The sequence below is a fragment of the Furipterus horrens genome, unplaced genomic scaffold (assembly GCF_987537825.1).
Source record: "Furipterus horrens unplaced genomic scaffold, mFurHor1.1.pri manual_scaffold_16, whole genome shotgun sequence".
NCBI classification, from domain to species: Eukaryota; Metazoa; Chordata; class Mammalia; order Chiroptera; family Furipteridae; genus Furipterus; species Furipterus horrens.
The window spans coordinates 11363325-11375544 of NW_028327186.1; the positions used below are offsets into that span (position 1 = coordinate 11363325).

Sequence of the window (12220 nt, forward strand, 5' to 3'; positions counted from 1 at the left end):
ATATCAAAATAATTTAAAGAAAGTGGGTGAATGTCCAGACAATACTGAACACCTCAAATATTGGTCAAGAGACATGCTCCTTTTCTGCTGAACTGAAGACAGGAGTGGGAGGAGGATGGGAAGGAAGAGGAGTCACGGGCGAGGACACTGGAGCGCTTCGTCCTCCTCGGTCACGTGCCTGCCTGACCTGGACGCCCACCCTCGCTGCCCAGTGTCTTTGTCATGTGGCCTTTATGAGCTGCAACCGACTTCCCTGCCCGTTTGCCTTCTCCCCTTGATATTTCTTGTACTCAACACTTCAAACTCTTCTTGCGGCTCTAACCTAAACACCATGTGAAAGCCCAGTTTCTTCCACAACGTTACGGGGAGGGAGGATTAGGTTTCAAAGAAGGAGAGTTAAGTTTCACAGGAGGAGAAGGCAGGCGTTTAAATTTAGACGTGGATGAAAGCAAGTCTCATATTGCATCGGAATCAGAAACTAGGCAGATCAGTTCTTTATTCTAAAAGGCAGCAGCTGCTCAGAGACAAGCAGATTGAAGCACTTCCTCCGTGCTCAGAAATTCTCGGAGAGGGCACACGCACACACGCGCATTTATATACATATATGGTTAGAAGGACAAAGGGAAGGAGCACAAAGAAACATAACTCATTGGTGATGTCATTTGCAACTTCAGGGCACAGTTATATGTTCCACAGTACATGATTTCCTGCAGAAGTCACGTTCACGAGTCCACGCAATTCTCTCAGACCGGGAGGTTAAGCATCACACTGCAGAGCAGCACAAATCAACCAATTAAGACCGATGAGTTGTTTTTTTTGTTTTTGTTTTTTTTAATGAGAGGTGTTATTTCTTTTTTAGGGTTTTATTATAAAACATTTCAAACGTACACAGAAGAATAGTGTATGCCCATCACCCAGCCTGGGGTGCTCCACATGTTCAGAGAAACTTCTCTAGTAACAAACCATAGAAATGGTCCCTGAAAGTATAGTCTTCATCATCCAGCCTGAGCAATCCGATTGCCTTGAGTTGGAAAAAATCATAAAATCATAGACAAGGGCACTAATTTAGCTTCACTGGGAGCTTGCCCCGACTTCGTTAATCAGCTCATCACAAGCCCTTTGTTTAATTTCCGTTTCCTCCTCAGTGTAAAGAAATGCTGTCCACCACCGGCCACCTGCCCAAGTCCCCATAGGTCAGGTTGAATGCTCATGCCCTTCTCAAGGTCCCTTGTCTTCGCTGATCCCTTTTTAAGCCAGGTTGTAGGAAAAAAAGAAGACTTTATATCATTTTCTACTTTCCATTTTCAACAAAAGTGAAGACGTTTTCTAACCACGATCTGCCATGTCAGATGGCGACAGGATTCCAGTGGAGAGGAGCCTTGGGCGAATAGAGCCATCAATCTGGATCCCAGGAAGGAATTCTGTGACTGGAGATCTGTTAGAAGTGACAGTCCATGAAACTGGGGGACACTGTCAAGAACACAGTGCAGAAGAGAGGAAGGCCTGGGTAGAACTCTGGAGCACTCCCAGTCAGGCTGTAGAAGGGACATTCAAGAGCTAGGTGACAAGGCACACAGCCCTGGGAGAGAAGGGGAAATAGACGGGCTGACCACAGGGAGGGACCCAGGGGTGCTGAAGCCCCTCCGTGAGTCAGACAAGGGCAGGGCTCAAAGAGGATAAGGCAGAGGGGAACGACCTAACATCTCTCCGGCGCATCCCATCCCTCCCTAACTGCCCCTGACTGTCCTTCCACTTTGGAGTCCCTGGGCGCTTGGGGAGAAAATCGCCCTTGGCTCCTTCCTCTCCATCTCTTACCACCTTGTCCCTGCCCGTTCCTCCTGGGCTAGCCCATTCCTGCTCATCAGGCCGCAGCCTAAAAACCTCTCTTCTGACCTTCCAGTGAGGTCAGATACCACCATTATCCACTCTGTATTTTTCCCTATAAAATGTCTCGTTTGTCACGACTCTTTGACTAGTGCCTACCTCCCTGAGTAGGTGGCTAGCTCCAGGAGAGTGGAGACCGGGCCTGTGTCCTTCACAGTGTGCACACCAAGGGCCAGCCTTGGCACACGGCCCGGTTGTACTCAACAGATTGAATGAATGAATGATTGAATAAATGAACGAATGAAGGAAGGAAGGAAGGCAAGGAGGTAAAGCCAACTGTCACCAGCCCCTGCTGGTGCAGCGCCCCCACCCACCCCCCGGCCCGGGTCCTGCTCTCCTGCCTCAGCTCGGCCCTGCAGAGATCCCTGACCGTTTAGAGCTGTTTCTGGGGCCGATGAGGGTGGAAGCCAGACTGAAACGAGTGGGAGGTGAGGACAGGGAGACAGTGGACGCAGACAGCTTTTTCACAAGTTTGGCTTTGAAAGGGAGGAAAGAATTAGGGTGGTAGCTGCCAGAAGCTTTAGGGTCAAAGAAGTTTTTTTTTTCTTTTTTGAAACTGCGGGAGAGATTGGAACATGTTTAAATGCCAGCAGGAGGCTTCAGCGGGGAGGGAGAGGCTGGGTGAGTAGCAGCAAAGAGGAAGGCCGGGAGGAGGGAAGGCAGCTCTGCCGGGCGCCCGGGTGTTAATACGAGTTCTTTGTGCCTCCGAGCTGACTAAGGCCCCTCCAGGAGCGGCCGTCCCCCTATTCCAGCGCGGGACACGAGGCCACCTAAGCAGGGCCGGGAATGGAGATGTCCGAGGTCTAGTCCTGAGTCACTGACCACCCCGTCCCGCTGATAAAACGGCTGGACGGCTTGAGAGAGGAGCCAAAGGATTTGGGATTTTCTGTGGGAAAGGCTGGCACTGTGGAACGCACGGGGAGGGGAGGCCTGCGTCCTATTTTTCTCAGATCACCTGGGAGGGCCACCTGGAGAACCGGAAAGGTGGTCCCTGCAGCCAGGGAGACACAGGAGTTACCTGACTTGCACCAGGACAGAGTCCTGGCGGCCACCAGGGCAAAGGGCCCGGGCCCTCGGCAGAGCCCTGCGGATGCCTGCGTGGGACTGAGGGCCTCCGGTAAGCCCCGTCACCCCCTGCTGCTGTAGGCCTTAGCTGTGCGCCCGCCCAGGCCCACGCCGGTCAGGCAGTTCCTTGATCGGTGAGACGCAGGAAACGCAGGGAGCTCTCAGCCCACTTGTTCCCATCTTGCCTTTACAGAGGGGACACCTTCCAAGCTGCACCTCATAAGGGTCGCTGAGCGTGGCCATAGCCCCTCGCTGATCTGTGACGTGTGCATGTGGAAGACGAGATTCCCAGTGCTTCCTACAGAAACGACTCGGTGCTGCGGTGGCAGGTGACCGGTGCTGACTCTGACCACAGAGGGATTCACGGGAAGGACGTGAGTCCCTCACAAGGGACAGGGGAAAGCTGAAGAACTTCGTCTGAAAAGGACAGGAGCCAGGGAGGCATCGGGGACCCAGAAGCAGGAACCCAGGGACAGTCTTGCCCAGCGACAGCCCCGCCTCTTCTCTGCTTCTGCTTCCTCCCTGCAAGGGCCAGAGGCCCAGGGGAGGGCGGAGGTGGGCTAGAGGGCCCTGCCCCTGGGAGGACAGACCGATGTTTTGATTCACAAAGGTAATCCGGACCTGGGAGCGGAGGCAGGGCTGGGAAAGGCTCAGGGGCCTCCTCGGCTCCATCAGGAGAGGGCGGGCACTGGTGTCTGCTCCTGGGAGACCCTCCACGGTTCCCTAGGGCCCTGTCCAAGACAGAGGCTCCTCAGCTCTGGGTCTCAGACACCCTCGTGACTCAGACGGAAAGAGAGGACTGCATGGCAGTTTCTGGGAGTCACTGGACCCCCCTCTCCAGTCTCTGCTCTAGAGGTCTCCGTCCCCTCTACCCGGCAGAGGCTCAGAAGCAGGTCTCATACATGGTATCTCATATATAGTTTGACCATTCCACGCCCACTGCCATGTGGGTGACACAGGCAGGGCCCTAAATCTTGTCTCAATTTTGTAAAATTTTTTTTTCTAAAAGGGTAAGACACTATTTTAAGTCACAGTTTTGCAGGGAGAAGAAAGTCCTGTTTGTCTTTATGATTCACTTTGGTGCGTTTTGGATGGCATTGTATTGATTCACGACGACTCACCCAGCATGTGGTGTGAATTCAATGGGACTTTCTCTCGGTGACAGTGAAATCTTAAACAAGGCTAACGTTAAAGGCAGGCCTGGTGGGAACACCAGAGCTTGAGCAAGCGTCGGGGCCTGAGTCAGTGAGCTCGGACGGTGCTGCGTCTGAGCACACGCAGTGAGGGCTGACCGGGCCTCTGCGTGCTGCTGCGGGGCGTAAGGTCTGCTCCTCGCCGCCATGCCCACGACTCCTTGCGGGGCAAGCTGCTCCCCACACTGGGCTTTTCCGTCCTGTGGCCGGGAGTCCAGTTAGACACACGGGGAACAGAGGCAGGAAGCCATCACGGATGTTGCACCAGGGGCCAGGTTGTCTCTGGTTTGTTCCAGGAAATTTTCCAGAATCCCAGAGACCACTCGGTGGCTCCTGAGAAACGGCTGGTCCAGGGCTGGGACAGAGGAGTAAGGAAGGAATCAGACGCTGTGGGGTTGGAATGAGAGGAATTGAGGGAGCAAACCCGATGGGACTCTCTCTGGCCAAATATGGGATGATGTGAGCATCAGAAGGAAAAATGCAAATACGGTAAAATCCTTATCTGAAACTTGACGAGAAGCCTGGGGCTGAAAGATGAAAGGCTATTTCAGAAATCATGTGGCTTCCACAGGTTTCTTTCATTTGACACAAAAAATTGGTTCCACTGCCCCTAAAACCTACGTGTTCTCAGTTCCCTTTAGTGTGATTAACCGTGGTGGAAAGAAGTTTGTCACGTCTTCGCTGGACTCATGGAAGAGAAGCCAGAATGGGAGTCCCCAGCGATCACAGTCACCCTGTGACCGTGACCGTGCCGATCTCGTGTGGGGGAGAGAGAAAGGCAGAGCAATGCGTGAACAGAACACTGCAGGACAGACGGGGACATCTGTGGCACGGTGTTCCAGTTGGAATCTTCCTCCCATAACTGAAACCCCAACTCAGAACAGCGTTGGAATAAATTTCTCAGCCCAAGATGGAGCTGCTCCTGCCCAAGCTGCCACGTCAACAGCCCAAACGTCCCCGTTTCTGTCAATGCGCCCCTTGCCCAGAAACGCAGTATATCTAGTCAGCCCAGCCCCCAGCGCCAAGCCCCCTCGGGGCGCCACGCTTATTTCCTTGATCTTCCTCAGTACGGTCAGCCACGCAGCCCCAGCCCCTCACCCTGCGTCTGCACTGCGGCTGCATCTGCTCGCTCTGTCAACCCCCCCCCCCTTGCCCCAAGTCCCTGCGGAAGGACGCTCCCCTGCTTGTGAGGCACTGCACTCCCCAGTCCCAGGAATAAAAGACATCAAACTTGTCACCAAATTGTTGCAGTCTGTCATTGGGTGTGAGATCAAATAATAAAAGGCAGTGATTGGATCACATCATGACGAAGCCTAGACAGTGACTCACAGCATGGTCATGGGCCAGCGCATCCGCACACGGCTTGCCCCTTGCTGGTCCGCAGTGGCCACACTGTTGAAGCACCATGTGCCTGACCATCTTACTACAAACTTCCTCTCCTCCATTGTTGATAGCGCTAAAGAATAATGACCACCCTGGTAGAAGAGACAGCGGAGGACCACTTTTTACAAGGGAACCTGTTAGAAGCCATACATTGCATGTTTTGTAACACGGCATGTTACAGAAGTACCAGGCAACAAGATAACAAATGTAAAACTGGAAACAAAAAAAAACAAGAGTTCCTTTATCATAGACAGTTTGAGAGACACTAGCCTCGCATATGGGGAGTCACAGTCCTGGCTGCTCGTTAGAGCACCTGGTGAGCTTTGACAGCTACTATGCAATCACATCCTTCCCAGAGATTCCGATTCCAGCAGCCTTGGGAGGGCCCCGGGCCTGGGCAGTTTCAGAAGCTCGCCAGGCATTTGGGACAGGCCGAAAGTTGGTGGTCTGGGTTCAGACTGGCCTCAGAGGAGACTCGGCTCCGTGGTCAGGAATCTCATCAAGGACCTGAAGTTCTCAGAGCACTAAACGTTCACATTAGAAAAGAAGAAAGGCCGCACATCAATGACCTCAGCTTCTGCCTTAGAAAACTAGAGAAAGATGAGTAAATCAAGTCCAAAGTAAGCAAATGAAAGGAAATAAGATCAAAGAGGAAATTAAGGAAATAGAAAACAGAACAATAGAGAAAAATCAATAAAACTGATAGATGGTTCTTTGAGAAAATCAATAAAATTAATAAATCTATAGCCAGAGTGATTAGGAAAATAATAAAGAAAACACGAATTACCAATATCAGGAATGAGGGGGGAGGGACTTCCAGCCAAGATGGAGGCCTAGACAAACACGCTGCGTCTCCCTCCACAACTAAGAAGGAATACGACTACCTCAAAACTAGAGACAACCAGACGTTCCAGAAAATCGAGCTGCATGGAAGTCCAACAAACAAAGAAATAAAGAAGAAATACTCACCCAGACAGGTAGGAGGGGCGGAGCTGGGGAGGAGAGGACGTGGTGTGGTGGTGGCAGCAGCAGCAGCAGCGGCAGGCCGGCGGAAAGCGCAGTCACACATTTTAAAAAGTCAAGAGGGACACCTGGGGAGCGTTCCCAGCTCCTCACCAGACCAGATCGCACAGCTTAGAGTCCCAGCGCCGGAGAGAATAAAGCCTCATTGCTTCTGACTGTGCAGACCAGAGGGCATTGGGGCAGAGGCAGAAACTGCCAGTCTCTCAGCAGAGTCTGCTTGTTGGAGGGGCCCCCATGGTCCTGGAGCGTCCACAGACCCACCCACTCTGGGAGCGACTAAGCAGCTGTGGCAGCCACTTTGGAACCATAAGGAGAACAGAGAGGAGCTGGGTCCGAAGCAGATACTGCGTGAGAACTAGAGACAGAGAGAGAGACGTAAGGACAGATAGACGGATAGGAAGAGCTGAATATGAGGGGTCACCCCAAGTTTCTGTCTCTTTTGAGGCCTAGCTCTTCAGATTCTTTTGGATTCATGGAAGACCCTTTATATTGTGTTGATACAGTGAGTGGATGTCTGTTTCTTACAGCCAGAGCCACCCTGACTAACCAAAATGTTCAATGAAAGGTAAGTTCCTTCCCCTCCTGCAGTTAAGTCCCTGGTATCACTTCTCTCTGTAAGGACACCGTCTTCATTCCCAAAGTCCTCAGATATTTAATTGGATTCTCTTTTCTTTTGTGTTTATTTTTTAAAAATCTGTTTAAGGCATAACATGCACACAGTGAATTTTAAATGTATGCCTAGGAGAATTTTTAAACATGCACACACACACACACACACACACACACACAGCTATGCAGCCGCCACCCAGATACAGAACATCTCCAACACTTACAGTTTACTCTTGTCTGTGGAGTCGCAGATCAGATTATGAGCAGCTGGCTGGGCTGTCCATGTGCTAAGGACTGAACTGTGTCCCCTCATAATTCATAGGTGAAACCCCAACCCTCCATGTGACTCTTTGGAGCTAGGGTCCCTAGGAGGTAATTAAGGTTAAATAAAGTCATAAAAGTGCGGCCCTAATCTGATAGAATTAGTATCCTTATTAGAAGAAACAGAGAGAACAGAGACCTCTCTGCCCCGCTGCACGTACACTGAAGAGGTCCTGCAGACAGGCCACGAGATGGTGGTCACCTACAAGTTCAGAGAAGATGCCTCAGAATGAAACCTTGATATTGGGCCTCCCAGTCTCTAGAACTGTGAGACATAAGTTTTTTTGTTTTGGAGTTGGTTTTTTTTAGATTTTATTTATTTATTTTTAGAGAGAGGGGAACAGAGGGAGAAAGAGAGAGAGAAAAACACCAATATGCATGCCCAAAACTGGGGACCTGGGGACCTGGCCCACAACCCAGGTATATGCCCTGACTGGGAATCGAACCAGTGACCCTTTAGTTCTCAGGTCAGTGCTCAATCCACTGAGCCACACCAGCCAGGGCAGACACGAACTTCTGTTAAGGCACTCAGCCTGTGGAATTTGTTATGGCAGTTTGAGCAGACTAATACACCGCATGACCCATACCAATAACAGAGAGGAGAGAGACACTTTGAACAGAAAACTACCCTTGGGAGGAGCGTGGGTGGCTGGCCCAAAATGTGAGCAGGCGGCCTGTGCCGAGCATGGGCGGGAGGAGCATGCCAGCAGCACAGCCTGCAGAGTAGGCGGCCCCTCCGGCCGCGAGGTCCAGTCCACTTCCAGGCTGACTTGGACACGTTGCAAGGAGCCGTTCAATAAATTTGGAATTATAGTTAAATGTCAACCAACAGCCTCTCACTCATCTGTCCTTTAGGAAATGCTCCAAGATGTCCCGACACTCCAATGGGGCTTTCATTTGGTGTTCCTGATCCAAATGGGAGCCTTGTGGGTAGGCCTATCTGATCATTGACTTGGGAGGACAAACTACTCACCACAAATGGACCGAGTGCAATTTCCCAGCTAAATGGCACTGACCCTCATCCGAAAACAACGTGCTGCGCCACTATGACTTTCCTCCCCTGGATGGTGGTGAAGACCTTGGCCAGGAGTAGCGGGGGGGTGGGGGGGGTCAGTCCTGGCCCAGGCTCCCTACTTCATCACTGTCCTGGGGGCTGTCCACTTGCAGGATGGGAGAATTTTGCTGTGCTTAGTTTCCACAAAGAAGCAATGCAGATGTCTTCCCTGCATGGTGCATTTGGCATTCAGAATGCAGAAGGAGCTGGAGTCTCTCGCAGGCTGTAGCGCCTGAAACTACGCACTGTCTTGACCCCCACGTTAGAGAAGCTGTGTCTTCTGGGATGTTTTTTCCTGGCTGAAAATGAGCATTCCTGGGCCTGTATTCACAGAGGTGGAGGACGGCTTGACAAAGGACGCAGGAAAAAGCTCTGGTTCCAGAGCTGCCTCCGACAATATGTGGAGTCTTTCAGACAGAATCTTGGCCAGTTTAAATCAAGGAAATTGCATATTTTGGGAAGGTGCTTCCTGGGCCAAGTTTTTACACAGATTTCCAGCAATGTCAATGCCAGGTATATAATTATAGTATTTTTAGATGAAGAAGAGGCTCCATGGAGATGCTAATGCAACATGCTACATTTAGAAACCTTTCTGCTCGAATCACGTAGAACAGGGACCCACTTTTACTATCTCATTTCACAGTAGCACGTGAACTATATCCTTTGTAAGACTTAGGAATTCATGTATTTATCACATTTGCCAAAGGGAGCATTACATGGGGGTCTGCCCAGGGATTTTCAGGAGCACCTCTTTTGAGGGGTTTGCAACAGAGGAGGATTTTGGGAGACGTGTCCCCAGGGTTTGTGCTTTAACGGAGACCTCGGCACACACAGTGCTGTTCCCAACAGGGAGCCCTGCCCCCTACCCCCGACACAGCACCACAGGACAGAGGGTGGCTGATCTGGAGGGAATGCTCCAGAGGCTGAGCCGACTGCCTTCTCCGCCCTGGTGGTTTGAGATTGGGACACTCAGGGACAAGGTCAGTCAGTACAGGCACCAAACTCGGTAGGGGCGTGAAAAGACCAGCCATGTTTCAGTCAGTGCAGATACATTGGGGATGCAGAGACGAGAGATCCCGTGTCTTTAGAGAGAAAGGTTGTCAGGCAGAGGCTGAAAGAGGCCAGGCGACACAGACTAAGTGACAAAAGGATGGAAGGACAAAGAGACAGGGACAAGATAATTTTAAAAAAGAAAGAGAGATGACAGAAATGGCAGAGAGAGACAGATGCATAGACTGAGAGACAAAGGGACCAGGAGACCAGCCTTGGCTCCCCATACGTCCCCCCCCATCCCCAGACCAGACTGCCCCCTGCCCTGTCCCCTCCCCTGATGCAGGAGCTGGCCCTGCCATCCTCCTCAGGCAAGTCACTATTTTTTCTTAACTTTGTGGGAGGGACTCTGCTGGCACAATTCCTGGGTGAGTCAGTGACCAGACAGGGCTTGGGACTGAAGGGAGCTAGGGCTGCTGCTTTGTGCCTCTTCTGGTCATTTATTTTTTTTGGGGGGGGGAGAAGGCATTTTGTGCTTTTTCCCCCTGAAGGGATGGGAATGAAGCATGTGAGTCAGGACAATAAAACCACGTATGTCTCTGGTGAGACGACGATATATTTTTTTCCGATCTCCAGTCATCAAGTCAATGCTGCTGTAGAAGTGACAAGTCACTGGGTTTTTATTTTTGTCCCGAAGGTATGAATAGCGCTGTCCACTCTCTTACTGTGCACCGGCTGGGTGGTGTGTCCAAAGTGACCGTTCTGGAGCTTCAGGGAGCTGGAATTGAACAGCTGCTTTCTGTAGAAATCTGCCTGGTCATCCTTATGGAGTAAAAACCACATGACAGCAGGTTTTGAGACTGTTCTTCCCAGCAGCTTGTAGCGCACAGTAGCTACTCAGTTAACACAGTTGAAAGAATGGACGTGAAACGTACAAACGGGAATGCATGGATATAAGCTGGTCACAGCTGGCAGGAGCGGGAGGAAGAAAAGCGGGGGCCTGAGGACCTGGGCTTCAAGGGTCTCATCTTTTTCCAGGTGAGCCCTGGGGGCCCCTTTCCTGCATGTGGCCGGCTGCGACACTCACCTGGATGGGGCTGAGCCTGCCCTGGGTCACTGAGGCTCAGGAAGAAGGGGAGAGAGCAGGCTCATGTCTTGTCTGGCTTATATCCATGCACAAGAGTTGGCTCCTGGTTCGGAGGGTCAAGTTCACAAGGGTGGGAACCCGAGAGAAGGACCTGGGCTGCCTTCCTCATCATAACCAGCAGCCTGGGCTGGGCGCCAATGAGGCTGCCATTCCTCTCGCTGTTTCCAGTGTTCCTGCCCCAATCCTGGCCGGACGGGGAGGCGGCGGTAGGTGAGGGGGACGGCATATGTGTGCCCATCCAGAGCCCACCCCAGCTGCATAGAGTGCTCACAGGGTCTGGAAAGACTGTCCTGCAGGTCCCCAACTGGGACTAGGGAGCCTGCAATGTCACAGAGCTGCAGCTGCCAGGGGTGGGCTGGGCTGGAATGTCCCCAGCTGTGAAGGCAGGAGTGACAAATATCAGTCCCCTTCAGGTGTCCTCCAGTCTCTGCATAAGCCAAAGGCCCTCCAGGCCATTTTCCTGAGTTTCTGGATCTGGGATTTCCTTGAAGGTCTGTCTTCCTGACTTCAGGAGTCCTGGGAGGCACCCTCCTTCAGGATGGCTAGTTTTCACTCTGTTGCCTCAGGCAATGATAGTTGCCCAGGGAAGTTCAAAATTTTTGAGAGTCATCTGACTTTGTCTTTTTCTGCTTGGAATTTAGAAGTTTCTAGTTTTCTATCACATTTAGGAATTTCCGCAGGCTATATCTCAGGGTCAGATTGGCTTCTCATTTTAACTGGTACAAGATAACCCATCACAGTTCATTATAGAGCACTGTGGGCACTCACCCTAAGGCTCGTACTCGAATGTCGAAAGACATGTGTTCTTCATACGAGACCCATAAGGCAGACTGACTACTTCAGCTCGTGCTCAACCAAAGGAACGGCCATCTGTTCCCACTTGGAAAGCAAACATGGCTGAACTGAGAGTGTGTGACCCTGCCTTGCTCTCTTGGGTAGCTCCCTCTAGGGAAGCCGGCCACCACGGAGAGGCCTGCTGGTGAGGCACGGAGGCCCCCTGCCAACGGCCTCCTGATGAGACATCTTCTAGCCCCGCTAAAGCCTTCAAATGATTCCAACTCCAACAGACATCTTCCCTACAGCCTCACGGGACACCCTGAGCCGGAACCACCCAGCGAAGCAGCTCCGAATTCCTGACCCGTCAGTGTGTAACATCATACGTGTTTGTTGTTCTGAGCCACTGAGTTTTGGGGTAATTTGCTACCTCTATCCACCGTGCACAGCCGGTGTCTGTTTTGCTTGGCGGGCGCCCATGCCTTGGTATTTTGACTATCAGTAGGGTAGTCATGAATGAGACCAAGTGCTGGAGGCAGGGAGAGAAGCTGCACTGGGAGGCTGAGTCACTGACGCGTGGAGACGGCGGAGAGAGCACATTTCTGAGCCCAGCTGGAGTACAGTCGTGACTCCTCCTGGATCCGGGCCGTTCTGGGTTTGCGGGTTTACAGTGTCCTCCCTGTAAATGCCCCACGGCTTGGAGTGATAAGCCTAAGTGCTCTTCCTCATTCTGATCCTGGTGCTGGAGGACTGCGCAGTGCTCAGCCCAGAAACGGG

General features: G+C 51.8%; 1 pseudogene; it reads right to left on the reverse strand.

The window, feature by feature from the left end:
• Nucleotides 1-913: 913 nt before the first annotated feature.
• On the reverse strand, nucleotides 914-993 carry LOC149992135 (small nucleolar RNA U3; annotated as a pseudogene).
• Nucleotides 994-12220: the final 11227 nt, after the last annotated feature.